This window comes from Neofelis nebulosa, chromosome 8 (assembly GCF_028018385.1).
Source record: "Neofelis nebulosa isolate mNeoNeb1 chromosome 8, mNeoNeb1.pri, whole genome shotgun sequence".
NCBI lineage: Eukaryota > Metazoa > Chordata > Mammalia > Carnivora > Felidae > Neofelis > Neofelis nebulosa.
This window is the reverse complement of record NC_080789.1, coordinates 77,051,994-77,071,385: the sequence shown is the minus strand read 5'-3', so window position 1 is coordinate 77,071,385 and position 19,392 is coordinate 77,051,994.

Sequence of the window (19,392 nt, the reverse complement as noted above, 5' to 3'; positions counted from 1 at the left end):
GACTTACAGTGAGCCATGCAAAGAAAATACAGTTGATTTTAACTACTGGGGCCAGGGCAAGTGACTTCAAGCCTTGGGCCCTGAAGTCTTCATAGTTTGGTATCTTTGTTCATAATTGATTATTTCCATAGAAGCAAGTCCTCACAAAGAAGATTTGAATCAAAGAAACAAGGACCTCAGCAAAGGTATGGGAGTAGTAGCCTTCACTAAGGGCAAGCGAACCATGCTGTGTTCTGAGCCAAAAAGTAGTTTGGTGGGAGTATGCCTGGTATATTAGTTGAACTAGTAGGAAGCTAGAGTGGCTGGAAAAAATGGGGCAGTTATGGGAGATGGTAATGCAATAAAGCTAGTGCAAAGAATTAAAAGGGAGCCAGATTGCTTGTTAGCCTCTGATGACTTTGTATTTGAATTGGAAGGGGAATTATAGAGGTTTTTAAGTAGAAGATCTATAGCTGTTGTTCAAAGTTAATGCGAAGAATGATACCTATTGATGCTGCCAGAATGGACCATGGTGAATACCATACAGTGACTCACTCAACATCTTTCCAGTTATATTCTGTTGTATTTTCTGTATGATAAAAGTTTGAAATTTACACATTCCTTCTAAGGTTTTCTTACATCTGTGTTTTTGGATTGTGGTTTAGTTTGTGCCAAAGAGATGCATTTGTGTCAAGATTAAATTTGGAACCGTATACATTAGGTAGGGAGGCTGTGCCACTGCAGATAGAGCAGGTGCTGTACTGTTCTCAAGACATCATCTATGGCAATGGCTTTTTGATTCCTGGACTGCAACTAAGGCAGCATATTATAGGAGCCAGCATTTCAGCTGATGCCTTCCTGTTCCTTTTGTTCTAGTTAAGGCCATTTTTCCCATTAGAAAATAGCCCTAGTTGTAGCTTCCTGCTCTCTAGATCACAGCTAAGGTAGTGTGTTTGTAAAGGCAACTATTGGGAATCACCACTTCCCATTTCCTTAGCTCCCTACTGTTCTTGAAGAGCAGGTCCCTGAACAGAACTGTTCTGTGATGTGATTCTAGTAGTTATTCTGGGAAACCCATTGTAGAGTCTGTTCCTCCACCCATTAAAAGAACTGTAGAAGCACGTAATTTCTTACGGCCTTATAAAACAAGTCCATTGCTTGAAGTGGAATTCTGGATGATATAGGGAAATGGAGAGTTTCTTTCACTCTTAGAGTTACCAATATGAGGTGTCATCCAGATCTGTGCACTTTGAAATCAATCCAAGGACCTTAATAGAAGAGGAAAATAGAAACTTCCAAAGAGGTGGAGGGGGGGGCACAATGTAATTTGAATACATTCTATATCACGACAATATATAGCATACAAACAAATGGGAAGAAAAAAATTGAATTAATAAACTTACTTCAGAACAAGGTAAAAAGAAATTTTACAAGCATGAATTCATGAAATTTGGATGAAAAAGTGCATTTTTTTTGCTATGCACCATCATCATGCCTCCTTTGTTGTACATATTTTGCTCTTTAATATTTTTCTTTAAATAGAATCAGAGATTAGGGAATAGATGATTCTATAGTTAAGATAGGAATATTCTACATAGGCCTACAACATCTTACCATTGTCAAAAATAAGGATGCTTTCATAATAGTTTGAAAGGAAAAAAATACAAGTCTGAGGAGAGACTGCTGGAAGATAGGTAGTGACAGATTGAACATCAAAAAGAAAACAGTGATTAAATTAAAACTTGTTTTGTCTGTAAAATGTCCATGATGATAATTAAAGAAGAGAAATATTAATTGTTTTAGAGAAAAGTCTGTCAGGAATTGTGATGGCTCTGAGATTTTATTACTTGTGCAAGCTAACAAGTTAGCCTGCCACAGTTTCACATGAACTGGCAGAAGACAGCGACTCCTGGGTCGGAGGCAGAGGATTTGATTACTAATGGCACAGCAGGTGGTGTGACTTTCATGTTTGAATTCGTTACTCTTGTTCCCCTATCCTGTGGGGGCAAATGCAGATGCAGGCCCAGGTGGATGCTGCACCCACAGGGTATTTGTGACACAGCTGAGGAAAAATAAGATTAGAAACTCTAATTCTTTTTCTAAAATGTTTTATTTATTTGTTTTCAGAGAGGGACAGAGCATGAGCGGAGGAGGGACAGAGAGAGATACACACACAAAGAATCTGACGCAGGCTCCAGAGCACAGAGCCTGATGTGGGGCTCGAACTCATGACCCATGAGATCATGATGTGAGCCGAAGTCAGATGCCCAACTGACTGAGTCACTTAGGCGCCCCAGGAAACCCTAATTCTTAAAGGGGCTGCTAGCAAACCCACACAACTTTCTCTCAGAGGGAGACATTACCTTAATTATCTTGATCAGGAAACAAATCTGTCCTCTGCCCCAGAGGCAGTTTCATTACAGGATACTTCTGAATGCAAATTCATACCAGCCACGCAAAAATGTCATGGAGAATTGTCCCCTTCGCAAAACCAAACCTGAAAATGTGAGTACATCGATTGCTGAGTGATTTCCCCACAATGTTGAAAAAGCCTAATTATTCAATTGTTAAAGGAAGGTGATAACACTTTGCTTTTTTGAGCAGATATAATTCCCTCCTCTCTTTGGTTCGTGCAGTATTTAAGTTCACCCGATTCATAAGTTATATGCCATCTGCTGAATTGTTGCTGTGAGAATATGGAATTTTATATTAGAAAAGGATTTGGAATAGATCAATAAAGTCTGAATTCAGGGCTGTGAAGGATATTTGCCTGGAAGCTGACCTTGACTTTACCCACTCACAGTAAAAATTCAGGAAAGTCGTGGACTTATTTCTCACCAGAAAACTGTATCTGGTAGCCCATAGGCACGGTTCTGGAGTCTTGGGGAAGTTGGGGAGTTGCGTGCAGGATTTGGAACAGGAGCAGTTTGGAGCACCTGTGCAGAGTGAGCCCTCACTCTACCCAGGTGTGAACAGCACTGGGCAGGGTGGGCCCTCAGTCGCTCTACCCAGGTGTGAACATTTGAAGTTTTCCGGCCCTGGCCCTGGGCATACCTGAGGCCTGGGAAGGCCGCACTTCCTTCTGAGACTTTTCTTTGTTTTCACCTTTGTTTAATCATCACTGCAATTTCCAAATTCTTTGCTATCAATGCAACTTTCTGTGCCATGATTTTATTTATGGTGTCTTATTATTCACAGCATAATCCCACTGTGTTATGTTACGCTCTCAATTTTAAACTATTTGTTGTTCTTTGGACATTCCTTGCTGTGTTATACCTCCATGCCATTTCAAAATAAGAGAATATTAATGTAGTGATAGTGTAATAAACTCATCCCCCCCTTTTCTATCCTTTTTTATTCCATTTAGGCAAATATAATAAATTTTCTGTTTATAGATGACATTGTTTGCTACACTTTGTTTTCTGGTGAGATATTCTTTTTTTTCCTTTTTTTTAGTTGTTATTTAAATTCCAGTCAGTTAATATACAGTGTCTACTGGGATTCTTGATTGCATTTAGGAGCAAGCACACCCTACAGGGGTAGGATAAAAATATAATTGAAAGCTAGCAGAGAAAGTAACACAACTTAATATTATATTCTCTCTCTAAAATAAGGCATAAAATATAACTTTGCAAAAGACTTAATGTCTAACACACATCAAAGGTTTCTTGCATTCTTAATATACCTCTGTAGACACAGACAACAGGTCCTGAAAAACATATGCAAGTATTCACATGCAAATATGCAAAATTAATTTGGTTACTCATCTGTTGTGCTTGTTGAATATAAAATGAAGAGATGTGTGTAATGGTATCTAACATAAAATGACAAAGGCTACAGAGAGGCAGTAGGCAGAGACGCAGTAACTTTGTGGTTAAGTGTGTGTTATCTGGAACAGGGCTTTCTGTGGTAAAATTATGGTTCCACTGCTGATAAAATGTGGGGCCAGGAACAAGTTTCTTAATTTTGGGACCTCAATTTCCTTGTCTAAAAATGAGTATGATTCTTTTTTTAAGATTTATTTATTATATTTGAGAGAGAGAGAATGTGCAAGTCAAGGAGGGGTAGAGAGAGAGGGAGAGAAAGAGAATCCCAAGCATACTCCGCAAATCAGTGTGGACCCTGATGCAGGGTTCGAACCCATGAATGGTGAGATCATGACCTGAGTGGAAGTCGGACACTTAACCGACTTAGCCACCCGGGTGCCCCATGACTGAGCTGAAGTCAGATACAACTGACTGAGCCACTGCGGTGTCCCAGGTATGATTCTTTTTTTTTTTTTTATTTTTATTTTATTTAAAAAAAAATTTTTTTTTCAACGTTTTTTATTTATTTTTGGGACAGAGAGAGACAGAGCATGAACGGGGGAGGGGCAGAGAGAGAGGGAGACACAGAATCGGAAACAGGCTCCAGGCTCCGAGCCATCAGCCCAGAGCCTGACGCGGGGCTCGAACTCACGGACCGCGAGATCGTGACCTGGCTGAAGTCGGACGCTTAACCGACTGCGCCACCCAGGCGCCCGGTATGATTCTTTTATTAAAAGAAAATGTACTTGTTGGTCACTATAAGGATTTGATACATAAATCTATGTCAGATAATCAGGACAGTACTGGGCATATATATTTTCACATAAAAAATTTGGTAATAGTTACTGACTCAGGGAGTTGGGAATGAGAGTCTTGATATCTGCGTTTAGAAAAAGACAGGGTTTGGGGCATCTGGGTGGCTCAGTTGATTAAGTGCGTAACGTCAGCTCAGGTCATGATCTCATGGTTTGTGAGTTCAAGCCTGGAGCCTGCTTCAGATTCTGTGTCTCCCTCTCTTTCTGTCCAACCCTCCCCCTGCTCATTCATTCTCTCTCTCTCTCAAAAATAAATAAACATTAAAAAAATTAAAAAGGGTTTTCAGGTATGCTCTTATGCTGCTTACATTTCCTACCAAATTCATTTTTCTATCAATTAAATAACCTAATTAATTTGAAAGGACTCAAAATAAACAAGAGTACAATGGTTTAGAATTTTATAGCCAAATTGCTTTTACCAGTACAATCACAAAAAAGTACACAGCAGAATTTTACAATTTTATTTTAAACATTTGATAATTTTTTCACACTACTGAAAATTGAGAAAATGGTTCATATCAAAAGCACTGTCCCATCCTTTAGTGTCCTATAACATTTTCATAAGATTTTCTTCTTTGAAATAGTTTAAATATTTTTAGATGATGCATATTTAAGTTTTTCCCACGTCGAATTACATATTCAATCCTCAGTTTTATTCATTTTAGATAGCCTCCTCTTTTTTTTTTTTTAATATATGAAATTTACTGTCAAATTGGTTTCCCTACAACACCCAGTGCTCATCCCAAAAGGTGCCCTCCTCAATACCCATCACCCACCCTCCCCTCCCTCCCACCCCCCATCAACCCTCAGTTCTCAGTTTTTAAGAGTCTCTTATGCTTTGGCCCTCTCCCACTCTAACCTCTTTTTTTTTTTTTCCTTCCCTCCCCCATGGGTTTCTGTTACGTTTCTCAGGATCCACATAAGAGTGAAACCATATGGTATCTGTCTTTCTCTGTATGGCTTATTTCACTTAGCATCACACTCTCCAGTTCCATCCACGTTGCTACAAAAGGCCATATTTCATTTTTCTCATTGCCACGTAGTACTCCATTGTGTATATAAACCACAATTTCTTTATCCATTCATCAGTTGGTGGACATTTAGGCTCTTTCCATAATTTGGCTATTGTTGAGAGTGCTGCTATAAACATTGGGGTACAAGTGCCCTATGCATCAGCACTCCTGTGTCCCTTGGGTAAATTCCTAGCAGTGCTATTGCTGGGTCATAGGGTAGGTCTATTTTTAATTTTCTGAGGAACCTCCACACTGCTTTCCAGAGCGGCTGCACCAATTTGCATTCCCACCAACAGTGCAAGAGGGTTCCCGTTTCTCCACATCCTCTCCAGCATCTATAGTCTCCTGATTTGTTCATTTTGGCCACTCTGACTGGTGTGAGGTGGTATCTGAGTGTGGTTTTGATTTGTATTTCCCTGATAAGGAGTGACGTTGAACATCTTTTCATGTGCCTGTTGGCCATCCGGATGTCTTCTTTAGAGAAGTGTCTATTCATGCTTTCTGCCCATTTCTTCACTGGGTTATTTGTTTTTCGGGTGTGGAGTTTGATGAGCTCTCTATAGATTTTGGATACTAGCAATGTATGTCATTTGCAAATATCTTTTCCCATTCCGTTGGTTGCCTTTTAGTTTTGTTGGTTGTTTCCTTTGCTGTGCAGAAGCTTTTTATCTTCATAAGGTCCCAGTAATTCACTTTTGCTTTTAATTCCCTTGCCTTTGGGGATGTGTCGAGTAAGAGGTTGCTACGGCTGAGGTCAGAGAGGTCTTTTCCTGCTTTCTCCTCTAAGGTTTTGATGGTTTCCTGTCTCACATTCAGGTCCTTTATCCATTTTGAGTTCATTTTTGTGAATGGTGTGAGAAAGTGGTCTAGTTTCAACCTTCTGCATGTTGCTGTCCAGTTCTCCCAGCACCATTTGTTAAAGAGACTGTCTTTTTTCCATTGGATGTTCTTTCCTGCTTTGTCAAAGATGAGTTGGCCATACGTTTGTGGGTCTAGTTCTGGGGTTTCTATTCTATTCCATTGGTCTATGTGTCTGTTTTTATGCCAATACCATGCTGTCTTGATGATGACAGCTTTGTAGTAGAGGCTAAAGTCTGGGATTGTGATGCCTCCTGCTTTGGTCTTCTTCTTCAAAATTACTTTGGCTATTCGGGGCCTTTTGTGGTTCCAGATGAATTTTAGGATTGCTTGTTCTAGTTTCAAGAAGAATGCTGGTGCAATTTTGATTGGGATTGCATTGAATGTGTAGATAGCTTTGGGTAGTATTAACATTTTGACAATATTTATTCTTCCAATCCATGAGCAGGGAATGTCTTTCCATTTCTTTATATCTTCTTCAATTACCTGCATAAGCTTTCTATAGTTTTCAGCATACAGATCTTTTACATCTTTGGTTACATTTATTCCTAGGTATTTTATGCTTCTTGGTGCAATTGTGAATGGGATCAGTTTCTTTATTTGTCTTTCTGTTGCTTCATTGTTAGTGTATAAGAATGCAACTGATTTCTGTACATTGATTTTGTATCCGGCAACTTTGCTGAATTCATGTATCAGTTCTAGCAGACTTTTGGTGGAGTCTATCGATTTTCCATGTATAATATCATGTCATCTGCAAAAAGCGAAAGCTTGACTTCATCTTTGCCAATTTGGATGCCTTTGATTTCCTTTTGTTGTCTGATTGCTGATGCTAGAACTTCCAGCACTGTGTTAAACAACAGCGGTGAGAGTGGGCATCCCTGTCGTGTTCCTGATCTCAGGGAAAAAGCTCTCAGTTTTTCCCCGTTGAGGATGATGTTAGCTGTGGGCTTTTCATAAATGGCTTTTATGATCTTTAAGTATGTTCCTTCTATCCCTACTTTCTCAAGGGTTTTTATTAAGAAAGTGTGCTGGATTTTGTCAAAGGCCTTTTCTGCATCGATTGACAGGATCATATGGTTCTTCTCTTTTTTTTTGTTAATGTGATGTATCACGTTGATCGATTTGCGAATGTTGAACCAGCCCTGCATCCCAGGAATGAATCCCACTTGATCATGGTGAATAATTCTTTTTATATGCTGTTGAATTCGATTTGCTAGTATCTTATTGAGAATTTTTGCATCCATATTCATCAGAGATATTGGCCTGTAGTTCTCTTTTTTTACTGGGTCTCTGTCTGGTTTAGGAATCAAAGTAATCCTGGCTTCATAGAATGAGTCTGGAAGTTTTCCTTCCCTTTCTATTTCTTGGAATAGCTTGAGAAGGATAGGTATTATCTCTGCTTTAAACATCTGGTAGAACTCCCCTGGGAAGCCATCTGGTCCTGGACTCTTATTTGTTGGGAGATTTTTGATAACCGATTCAATTTCTTCGCTGGTTATGGGTCTGTTCAAGCTTTCTATTTCCTCCTGATTGAGTTTTGGAAGAGTGTGGGTGTTTAGGAATTTGTCCATTTCTTCCAGGTTGTCCAATTTGTTGGCATATAATTTTTCATAGTATTCCCTGATAATTGTTTGTATCTCTGAGGGATTGGTTGTAATCATTCCATTTTCATTCATGATTTTATCTATTTGGGTCATCTCCCTTTTCTTTTTGAGAAGCCTGGCTAGAGGTTTGTCAATTTTGTTTATTTTTTCAAAAAACCAACTCTTGGTTTCGTTGATCTGCTCTACAGTTTTTTTAGATTTTATATTGTTTATTTCTGCTCTGATCTTTATGATTGCTCTTCTTCTGCTGGGTTTAGGCTGCCTTTGCTGTTCTGCTTCTATTTCCTTTAGGTGTGCTGTTAGATTTTGTATTTGGGATTTTTCTTGTTTCTTGAGATAGGCCTGGATTGCAATGTATTTTCCTCTCAGGACTGCCTTCGCTGCATCCCAAAGCGTTTGGATTGTTGTATTTTCATTTTCCTTTGTTTCCATATATTTTTTAATTTCTTCTCTAATTGCCTGGTTGACCCACTCATTCGTTACTAGGGTGTTCTTTAACCTCCATGCTTTTGGAGGTTTTCCAGACTTTTTCCTGTGGTTGATTTCAAGCTTCATAGCATTGTGGTCTGAAAGTATGCATGGTATAATTTCAATTCTTGTAAACTTATGAAGGGCTGTTTTGTGACCCAGTATATGATCTATCTTGGAGAATGTTCCATGTGCACTCGAGAAGAAAGTATATTCTGTTGCTTTGGGATGCAGAGTTTTTTTATTTTATTTTATTTTTTTATCATTTCTGTCAGTTTATTTTTATTTATTTTATTTATTTTTTAATATATGAAATTTACTGTCAAATTGGTTTCCATACAACACCCAGTGCTCATCCCAAAAGGTGCCCTCCTCAGTACCCATCACCCACCCTGCCTTCCCTCCCACCCCCCATCAACCCTCAGTTTGTTCTCAGTTTTTAACAGTCTCTTATATTTTGGCTCTCTCCCACTCTAACCTCTTTTTTTTTTTCCTTCCCCTCCCCCATGGGTTTCTGTTACGTTTCTCAGGATCCACATAAGAGTGAAACCATATGGTATCTGTCTTTCTCTGTATGGCTTATTTCACTTAACATCACACTCTCCAGTTCCATCCACGTTGCTACAAAAGGCCATATTTCATTTTTTCTCATTGCCACGTAGTATTCCATTGTGTATATAAACCACAATTTCTTTATCCATTCATCAGTTGATGGACATTTAGGCTCTTTCCATAATTTGGCTATTGTTGAGAGTGCTGCTATAAACATTGGGGTACAAGTGCCCCTATGCATCACACTCCTGTATTCCTTGGGTAAATTCCTAGCAGTGCTATTGCTGGGTCATAGGGTAGGTCTATTTTTAATTTTCTGAGGAACCTCCACACTGCTTTCCAGAGCGGCTGCACCAATTTGCATTCCCACCAACAGTGCAAGAGGGTTCCCATTTCTCCACATCCTCGTCAGCATCTATAGTCTCCTGATTTGTTCATTTTGGCCACTCTGACTGGCGTGAGGTGATATCTGAGTGTGGTTTTCATGGGATGCAGAGTTCTAAATATATCTGTCAAGTCCATCTGATCCAATGTATCATTCAGGGCCCTTGTTTCTTTATTGACTGTGTGTCTAGATGATCTATCCATTTCTGTAAGTGGAGTGTTAAAGTCCCCTGCAATGACCACATTCTTATCAATAAGGTTGCTTATGTTTATGAGTAATTGTTTTATATATTTGGAGGCTCCGGTATTCAGCGCATAGACATTTATAATTGTTAGCTCTTCCTGATGGATAGACCCTGTTATTATTATATAATGCCCTTCTTCATCTCTTGTTACAGCCTTTAATTTAAAGTCTAGTTTGTCTGATATAAGTATGGCTACTCCAGCTTTCTTTTGGCTTCCAGTAGCATGATAGTTTTCCATCCCCTCACTCTCAATCTAAGGGTGTCCTCAGATCTAAAATGAGTCTCTTGTAGACAGCAAACAGATGGGTCTTGTTTTTTTATCCATTCTGATACCCTATGTCTTTTGGTTGGCGCATTTAATCCATTTACATTCAGTGTTATTATAGAAAGATACGGGTTTAGAGTCATTGTGATGTCTGTATGTTTTATGCTTGTAGTGATGTCTCTGGTACTTTGTCTCACAGGATCCCCCTTAGGATCTCTTGTAGGGCTGGTTTCGTGGTGACAAATTCCTTCAGTTTTTGTTTGTTTGGGAAGACCTTTATCTCTCCTTCTATTCTAAATGACAGACTTGCTGGATAAAGGATTCTCGGCTGCATATTTTTTCTGTTTAGCACACTGAAGATATCGTGCCAAGCCTTTCTGGCCTGCCAAGTTTCAAAAGAGAGATCATTCACGAGTCTTATAGGTCTCCCTTTATATGTGAGGGCACGTTTATCCCTTGTTGCTTTCAGAATTTTCTCTTTAGCCTTGTATTTTGCCAGTTTCAGTATGATATGTCGTGCAGAAGATTGATTCAAGTTACGTCTGAAGGGAGTTCTCTGTGCCTCTTGGTTTTCAATGCCTTTTTCCTTCCCCAGTTCAGGGAAGTTCTCAGCTATAATTTCTTCAAGTACCCCTTCAGCACCTTTCCCTCTCTCTTCCTCCTCTGGGATACCAATTATTCGTATATTATTTCTTTTTAGTGTATCACTTAGTTCTCTGATTTTCCCCTCATACTCCTGGATTTTTTTATCTCTCTTTCTCTCAGCTTCCTCTTTTTCCATAACTTTATCTTCTAGTTCACCTATTCTCTCCTCTGCCTCTTCAATCCGAGCTGTCGTCATTTCCATTTTGTTTTGCATTTCGTTTAAAGCGCTTTTCAGCTCCTCGTGACTGTTCCTTAGTCCCTTAATCTCTGTGGCAAGAGATTCTCTGCTGTCCTGTATACTGTTTTCAAGCCCAGCGATTAATTTTATGACTATTATTCTAGATTCACTTTCTGTTATATTATTTAAATCCTGTTTGATCAGCTCATTGGCTGTTGTTATTTCCTGGAGATTCTTCTGAGGGGAATTCTTCCGTTTGGTCATTTGGGATAGTCCCTGGAGTGGTGAGGACCCGCAGGGCACTTCCCCCGTGCTGTGGTGTATAACTGGAGTTGGTGGGCGGGGCCGCAATCAGTCCTGATGTCTGCCCCCAGCCCACAGCTGGGGCCACAGTCAGACTGGTGTGTGCCTTCTCTTCCCCTCTCCTAGGGGCGGGATTCACTGTGGGGTGGCGTGGCCTGTCTAGGCTACTTGCACACTGCCAGGCTTGTGGTGCTGGGGCTCTGGCGTATTAGCTGGGGTGGGTAGGCAAGGTGCACGGGGGCAGGAAGGGCAGGCTTAGCTCGCTTCTCCTTAGGTGATCCACTTCAGGAGGGGCCCTGTGGCAGCGGGAGGGAGTCAGATCCGCTACCGGAGGTTTGGCTCCGCAGAAGCACAGAGTTGGGTGTTTGCGCTGCGTGAGCAAGTTCCCTGGCAGGAACTGGTTCCCTTTGGGATTTTGGCTGGGGGATGGGTGGGGGAGATGGCGCTGGCGAGCGCCTTTGTTCCCCGCCAAGCTGAGCTCTGCCGTCTGGGGGCTCAGCAGCTCTCCCTCCCTTTGTCCTCCAGCCTTCCCGCTTTCTGAGCAGAGCTGTTAACTTATGACCTCCCAGACGCTAAGTCGCGCTTGCTGTCGGAACACAGTCCGTCCGGCCCCTCCGCTTTTGCCAGCCCGACTCGGGGGCTCTGCTTGGCCGGCGAGCCGCCCCTCCGCCCCGGCTCCCTCCCGCCAGTCCGTGGAGCGCGCACCGCCTCGCCGCCCTTCCTACCCTCTTCCGTGGGCCTCTCGTCTGCGCTTGGCTCCGGAGACTCCGTTCTGCTAATCCTCTGGCGGTTTTCTGGGTTCTTTAGGCAGGTGTAGGTGGAATCTAAGTGATCAGCAGGACGCGCGGTGAGCCCAGAGTCCTCCTACGCTGCTTCAATAGCCTCCTCTTTTGGACAAAAGAAAATGATTGTGAACGGTTTTTCTACAACCTAAATACTAAAAATAAGCTAAAAAAAAAGTTCCAATGTGTGAGTAGAGACAATATAGTTCCAGGCAGCTGTCGGAGGAGCTCTAGTCTATTCAGACTAGGTCCTTGTGCCCAGAAGAGGATAGAATGTCAGAGTTGAGCATATGTTTACTGTACCTTTGAGTTGGCAATAAAATGGAATATATCCGGTTCTCAGGATTGACATTATCCACATATTTCCAGTCAGCAGAAAGCCAAACCATGGGAAAGAGAGAATCAGTCATTGTAGTTCTAAATTTTAAAAAGTAGGAAGAGTTCAGTTGGAAGGAATAAGGAGTACAGCAAGCTGGAGAGGCACCATAGGATGGGTCTTTACTCAACAAGATGGCTGCTAGTTTCAGGGGAAAGAGTGAAACACAGAATTGGCATAGTGGAAAGCTAAAAGGAAGGACATTCTCATTCTTGCCTTAATGTTTATTATCTTGGTATCCTTGATTTAAGTCATCCATTAAACTACCAATATCTCTCCCTTTGGAATTACAGAGGCTTAAGAACATCTTGTCCTTACTTAATGTATATATTTTCCAGACTCCTTTATTCCCACCTTGGCACTAAGCACAAAATATTCTGTAATAGTACTCTATCTTGCAAATATCTCAGTGCCTTTTCTTCATTCTTAGGCACTTGACATTTATCAAATGGTGTAGAGGAAATGTCTTTCCCTGTCACCACAGAAAGTCAGATGCCAAATGTTCACATTTCTTTTAGGGGATGGCATCCAAGAGAACTACATACTTGGTATTTGAGGAGGAGGCTATAGGCCTCTGTGCTTGTTTGGATGAGGATGCAACTTAATCCCCCCACCCCATATCCAACAGCAGGAACACACTAGAGTTTAAATCTTACAGAATAGGATTTCAGGACTTCTTCTTTTGGTTAATTGCTATAGAATAGGCACCCAAAGTAAAGACATGGAATGCAAGTTAAAGCTGTGTCTCAGTCACCCTCTAAGGACAACTAAAATTCTTATTTTTACAAATAACACATGTGAGTTGAGTTGATATTTCATGTAATCTATAATCTAAAAATTGGTTGGTGCCTTTTAGGCTTCAGGCCTCTCTTAGGTCCACCCCTGTCTGAGGCATCAGATCTGAAATTCTGTGCCTGCTCCAGAGTCAGAACAAAGCAAATAAAGCATGGTGCTGGCAGAAAGTACTTACACTGCCATGAGAACGGGTGATGAATCACTTTCCTATAAGGACAGCTAATATGGGTTTGATTGGGGACCATTGGTTATGAAAAGGCAATAATGTGAAGCATTCTAGAATACCTGATAGCATAGACTGCTGTATAACTGAGGTGGCAAAGGTGGTCAGTCCTGTGATTTAAGAATTGGAAAATGTATCAGATAATCAAAATTTCTACTTCACTTTCTTTTTAGGTGCCTGTCCAAAGACATTATTTGAGAGCATCGTATATACATATTATATGTTACAGCATATGTTATTATTATGAAAACTAGAGTTATACTTGCTACCGAGAATTTCTCAGCTTCTGATAAAAATAAGAGAAGGGGAGAAAGAATGAGGTGATGATGCAGGCACCAAATAAATGGAAATAAAATGAAAACTGAATCAGCAGGAGGTGCTATGGGGCTCTAGATATGGTGAGTCCAGAGTTCTTTATAGCCAACTACCTCACTTCCCTTCCCCTGTACTGGGAATAATATGGATTCTACAACACTGTTAGCAAAGAAAGGCAGTTTCTTTTAAATCATTACTAAACTAAAAGGATTTAATAATCTAACGCTATACTAGGTTCTTTTATTGTTTTCCTTTGGGAGACAAAAAGGGGGGTTGTGCAGACATGCTACAGATGTGGCTGTGATATTCATGTAGTGAAATGTGTAATTAGGAAAACATTTGTGTATAGAGAAGAAAAGACACAACAGAGTTTCCTGCATTGAAGAGGTCTTGTGGTATATGAGGATATGGTTTATCATAAAGGAGACAGCTATATCTTCTTCTGTTTCGAGGAAGGGGAAAAGAAAGAAATGTGCTGGCAACCTCTATCTAAATTCATACCTGGAATTATTTTGTGATTGTCAGAAAGAAAAGGTAAGTCCTTAAAAAAGAGACTAAGTGGCAGCAGGAGCATGACTTCTCTGAGTGTGGGTTACTCTTTCCACCAAAGGGGCCAGCTCCATGTGTCCAAGGAGGTCAGGAATTGGTTCCTGATAGTTTTTGGCCAGAAGGCATTGACATGAGCTAATATATAGGAAGTGCTTTGAGAAGTAGTACACTCTTATTGTATGGAACATTGTTGGTAATTAGTACATATTTGTTAAATTAATACTTCAAAAAATGCTTGGTTCATGTAGCACAGATGTTCAAAATACACGAGTCCTGGGTTGTAGATGTATAATCACAAAGATGAATTAAGGAATGGAATGGGTCACGTCTGTAACTGTTAACATATGGAGTCTGTAAAGAGGAAGTAAAAGAGAAAATTGAGAATTTAAAGTCTTTTAAAGTCTGTCAGCACAGAGCCCAACATGGGGCTTGAACTCACAAACTGTGAGATCATGACCTGAGCTGAGGTTGGACGCTTAACCAACTGAGCCACCCAGGCACCCCTGGAAGTCTTATTTTCTTTTCAAGAGGTCAGAAAGTGATGAGACTTTAAAAATAGCAAATGAAGAAAGCTCTCAAGAAAAGGGCAAAACATGAGGCTTCAAAAATAAAAATTGTTATTCCTCTCTATAAACTCAATTAAATTATGGACAAAAAACTAAAGTTGAAGAGGTTGAGACAAAAATAGAAAAATCAAAGAACAAAAGAGTAATTTTATAGATAGGTTTAAGGTTATGAAAGTAGACAACACATCAAGAAAGACTCAATATACTTTCTTATAGACACAATCTTTGATGATTGCCTAGGACCACTTCTGGGTGCAATTAAAATGAGTAAAAATATGAAACTATAAAAATGCTGACATGGGAACAAAAATAAAAAAAGAATAACAACAATGATATCTTAGAAAAAGGCAAGAGAGAATATAAAAAATTAGTATGATAACGAGATTTTATCCAAGAATGTTTTTATAGAAGTAGACAAAACTTGGTGTGCCTGGGTGGCTCAGTTGGTTAAGCATCCAACTTCGGCTCAGGTCACGATCTCACAGTTTGTGAGTTCAAGCCCCATGTTGGGCTCTGTGCTGATAGCTCAGAACCTGGAGCCTGCTTCAGATTCTGTGTCTCCCTCTCTCTCTGCCCCTCCCTGCTTGCGCTCTCTCTGTCTCTCTCTCTCTCAAAAATAACATTAAAAGGGGCGCCTGGGTGGCTCAGTCGGTTGAGTGTCCGACTTTGGCTCAGGTCACGATCTCGCGCTCCATGAGTTCGAGCCCCGCGTCGGGCTCTGGGCTGATGGCTCAGAGCCTGGAGCCTGCTTCCGATTCTGTGTCTCCCTCTCTCTCTGCCCCTCCCCCGTTCATGCTCTGTCTCTCTCTGTCTCAAAAATAAATAAACGTTAGGAGAGTTCCGGAAGATGGTGGCGTAGGAGGACGCTGGGCTCACCGAACGTCCTGCTGATCACTTAGATTCCACCTACACCTGCCTAAAGAACCAAGAAAACCGCCAGAGGATTAGCAGAACGGAGTCTCCGGAGCCAAGCGCAGACGAGAGGCCCACGGAAGAGGGTAGGAAGGGCGGCGAGGCGGTGCGCGCTCCACGGACTGGCGGGAGGGAGCCGGGGCGGAGGGGCGGCTCGCCGGCCAAGCAGAGCCCCCGAGTCGGGCTGGCAAAAGCGGAGGGGCCGGACGGACTGTGTTCCGACAGCAAGCGCGACTTAGCGTCTGGGAGGTCATAAGTTAACAGCTCTGCTCAGAAAGCGGGAAGGCTGGAGGACAAAGGGAGGGAGAGCTGCTGAGCCCCCGGACGGACGGCAGAGCTCAGCTTGGCGGGGAACAAAGGCGCTCGCCAGCGCCATCTCCCCCGCCCATCCCCCAGCCAAAATCCCAAAGAGAACCAGTTCCTGCCAGGGAACTTGCTCGCTCCGCGCAAACACCCAACTCTGTGCTTCTGCGGAGCCAAACCTCCGGCAGCGGATCTGACTCCCTCCCGCTGCCACAGGGCCCCTCCTGAAGTGGATCACCTAAGGAGAAGCGAGCTAAGCCTGCCCCTCCCGCCCCCGTGCACCTTGCCTACCCACCCCAGCTAATACGCCAGCTCCCCAGCACCACAAGCCTGGCAGTGTGCAAGTAGACCAGACGGGCCACACCACCCCACAGTGAATCCCGCCCCTAGGAGAGGGGAAGAGAAGGCACACACCAGTCTGACTGTGGCCCCAGCGGTGGGCTGGGGGCAGACATCAGGTCGGACTGCGGCCCCGCCCACCAACTCCAGTTATACACCACAGCACGGGGGAAGTGCCCTGCGGGTCCTCACCACTCCAGGGACTGTCCAAAATGACCAAACGGAAGAATTCCCCTCAGAAGAATCTCCAGGAAATAACAACAGCTAATGAACTGATCAAAAAGGATTTAAATAATATAACAGAAAGTGAATTTAGAATAATAGTCATAAAATTAATCGCTGGGCTTGAAAACAGTATACAGGACAGCAGAGAATCTCTTGCTACAGAGATCAAGGGACTAAGGAACAGTCACGAGGAGCTGAAAAACGCTTTAAATGAAATGCAAAACAAAATGGAAACCACGACGGCTCGGATTGAAGAGGCAGAGGAGAGAATAGGTGAACTAGAAGATAAAGTTATGGAGAAAGAGGAAGCTGAAAGAAAGAGAGATAAAAAAATCCAGGAGTATGAGGGGAAAATTAGAGAACTAAGTGATACACTAAAAAGAAATAATATACGCATAATTGGTATCCCAGAGGAGGAAGAGAGAGGGAAAGGTGCTGAAGGGGTACTTGAAGAAATTATAGCTGAGAACTTCCCTGAACTGGGGAAGGAAAAAGGCATTGAAATCCAAGAGGCACAGAGAACTCCCTTCAGACGTAACTTGAATCGATCTTCTGCACGCCATATCATAGGGAAACTGGCAAAATACAAGGATAAAGAGAAAATTCTGAAAGCAGCAAGAGATAAACGTGCCCTCACATATAAAGGGAGACCTATAAGACTCGTGACTGATCTCTCTTTTGAAACTTGGCAGGCCAGAAAGGCTTGGCACGATATCTTCAGTGTGCTAAACAGAAAAAATATGCAGCCGAGAATCCTTTATCCAGCAAGTCTGTCATTTAGAATAGAAGGAGAGATAAAGGTCTTCCCAAACAAACAAAAACTGAAGGAATTTGTCACCACGAAACCAGCCCTACAAGAGATCCTAAGGGGGATCCTGTGAGACAAAGTACCAGAGACATCACTACAAGCATAAAACATACAGACATCACAATGACTCTAAACCCGTATCTTTCTATAATAACACTGAATGTAAATGGATTAAATGCGCCAACCAAAAGACATAGGGTATCAGAATGGATAAAAAAACAAGACCCATCTGTTTGCTGTCTACAAGAGACTCATTTTAGATCTGAGGACACCTTTAGATTGAGAGTGAGGGGATGGAGAACTATTTATCATGCTACTGGAAGCCAAAAGAAAGCTGGAGTAGCCATACTTATATCAGACAAACTAGACTTTCAATTAAAGGCTGTAACAAGAGATGAAGAAGGGCATTACATAATAATTACAGGGTCTATCCATCAGGAAGAGCTAAAAATTATAAATGTCTATGCGCCAAATACCGGAGCCCCCAGATATATAAAACAATTACTCATAAATATAAGCAACCTTATTGATAAGAATGTGGTCATTGCAGGGGACTTTAACACCCCACTTACAGAAATGGATAGATCATCTAGACACACAGTCAATAAAGAAACAAGGGCCCTGAATGATACATTGGATCAGATGGACTTGACAGATATATTTAGAACTCTGCATCCCAAAGCAACAGAATATACTTTCTTCTCGAGTGCACATGGAACATTCTCCAAGATAGATCATATACTGGGTCACAAAACAGCCCTTCATAAGTTTACAAGAATTGAAATTATACCATGCATACTTTCAGACCACAATGCTATGAAGCTTGAAATCAACCACAGGAAAAAGTCTGGAAAACCTCCAAAAGCATGGAGGTTAAAGAACACCCTAGTAACGAATGAGTGGGTCAACCAGGCAATTAGAGAAGAAATTAAAAAATATATGGAAACAAAGGAAAATGAAAATACAACAATCCAAACGCTTTGGGACGCAGCGAAGGCAGTCCTGAGAGGAAAATACATTGCAATCCAGGCCTATCTCAAGAAACAAGAAAAATCCCAAATACAAAATCTAACAGCACACCTAAAGGAAATAGAAGCAGAACAGCAAAGGCAGCCTAAACCCAGCAGAAGAAGAGAAATCATAAAGATCAGAGCAGAAATAAACAATATAGAATCTAAAAAAACTGTAGAGCAGATCAACGAAACCAAGAGTTGGTTTTTTGAAAAAATAAACAAAATTGACAAACCTCTAGCCAGGCTTCTCAAAAAGAAAAGGGAGATGACCCAAATAGATAAAATCATGAATGAAAATGGAATGATTACAACCAATCCCTCAGAGATACAAACAATTATCAGGGAATACTATGAAAAATTATATGCCAACAATTGGACAACCTGGAAGAAATGGACAAATTCCTAAACACCCACACTCTTCCAAAACTCAATCAGGAGGAAATAGAAAGCTTGAACAGACCCATAACCAGCGAAGAAATTGAATCGGTTATCAAAAATCTCCCAACAAATAAGAGTCCAGGACCAGATGGCTTCCCAGGGGAGTTCTACCAGACGTTTAAAGCAGAGATAATACCTATCCTTCTCAAGCTATTCCAAGAAATAGAAAGGGAAGGAAAACTTCCAGACTCATTCTATGAAGCCAGGATTACTTTGATTCCTAAACCAAACAGAGACCCAGTAAAAAAAGAGAACTACAGGCCAATATCTCTGATGAATATGGATGCAAAAATTCTCAATAAGATACTAGCAAATCGAATTCAACAGCATATAAAAAGAATTATTCACCATGATCAAGTGGGATTCATTCCTGGGATGCAGGGCTGGTTCAACATTCGCAAATCGATCAACGTGATACATCACATTAACAAAAAAAAAGAGAAGAACCATATGATCCTGTCAATCGATGCAGAAAAGGCCTTTGACAAAATCCAGCACACTTTCTTAATAAAAACCCTTGAGAAAGTAGGGATAGAAGGAACATACTTAAAGATCATAAAAGCCATTTATGAAAAGCCCACAGCTAACATCATCCTCAACGGGGAAAAACTGAGAGCTTTTTCCCTGAGATCA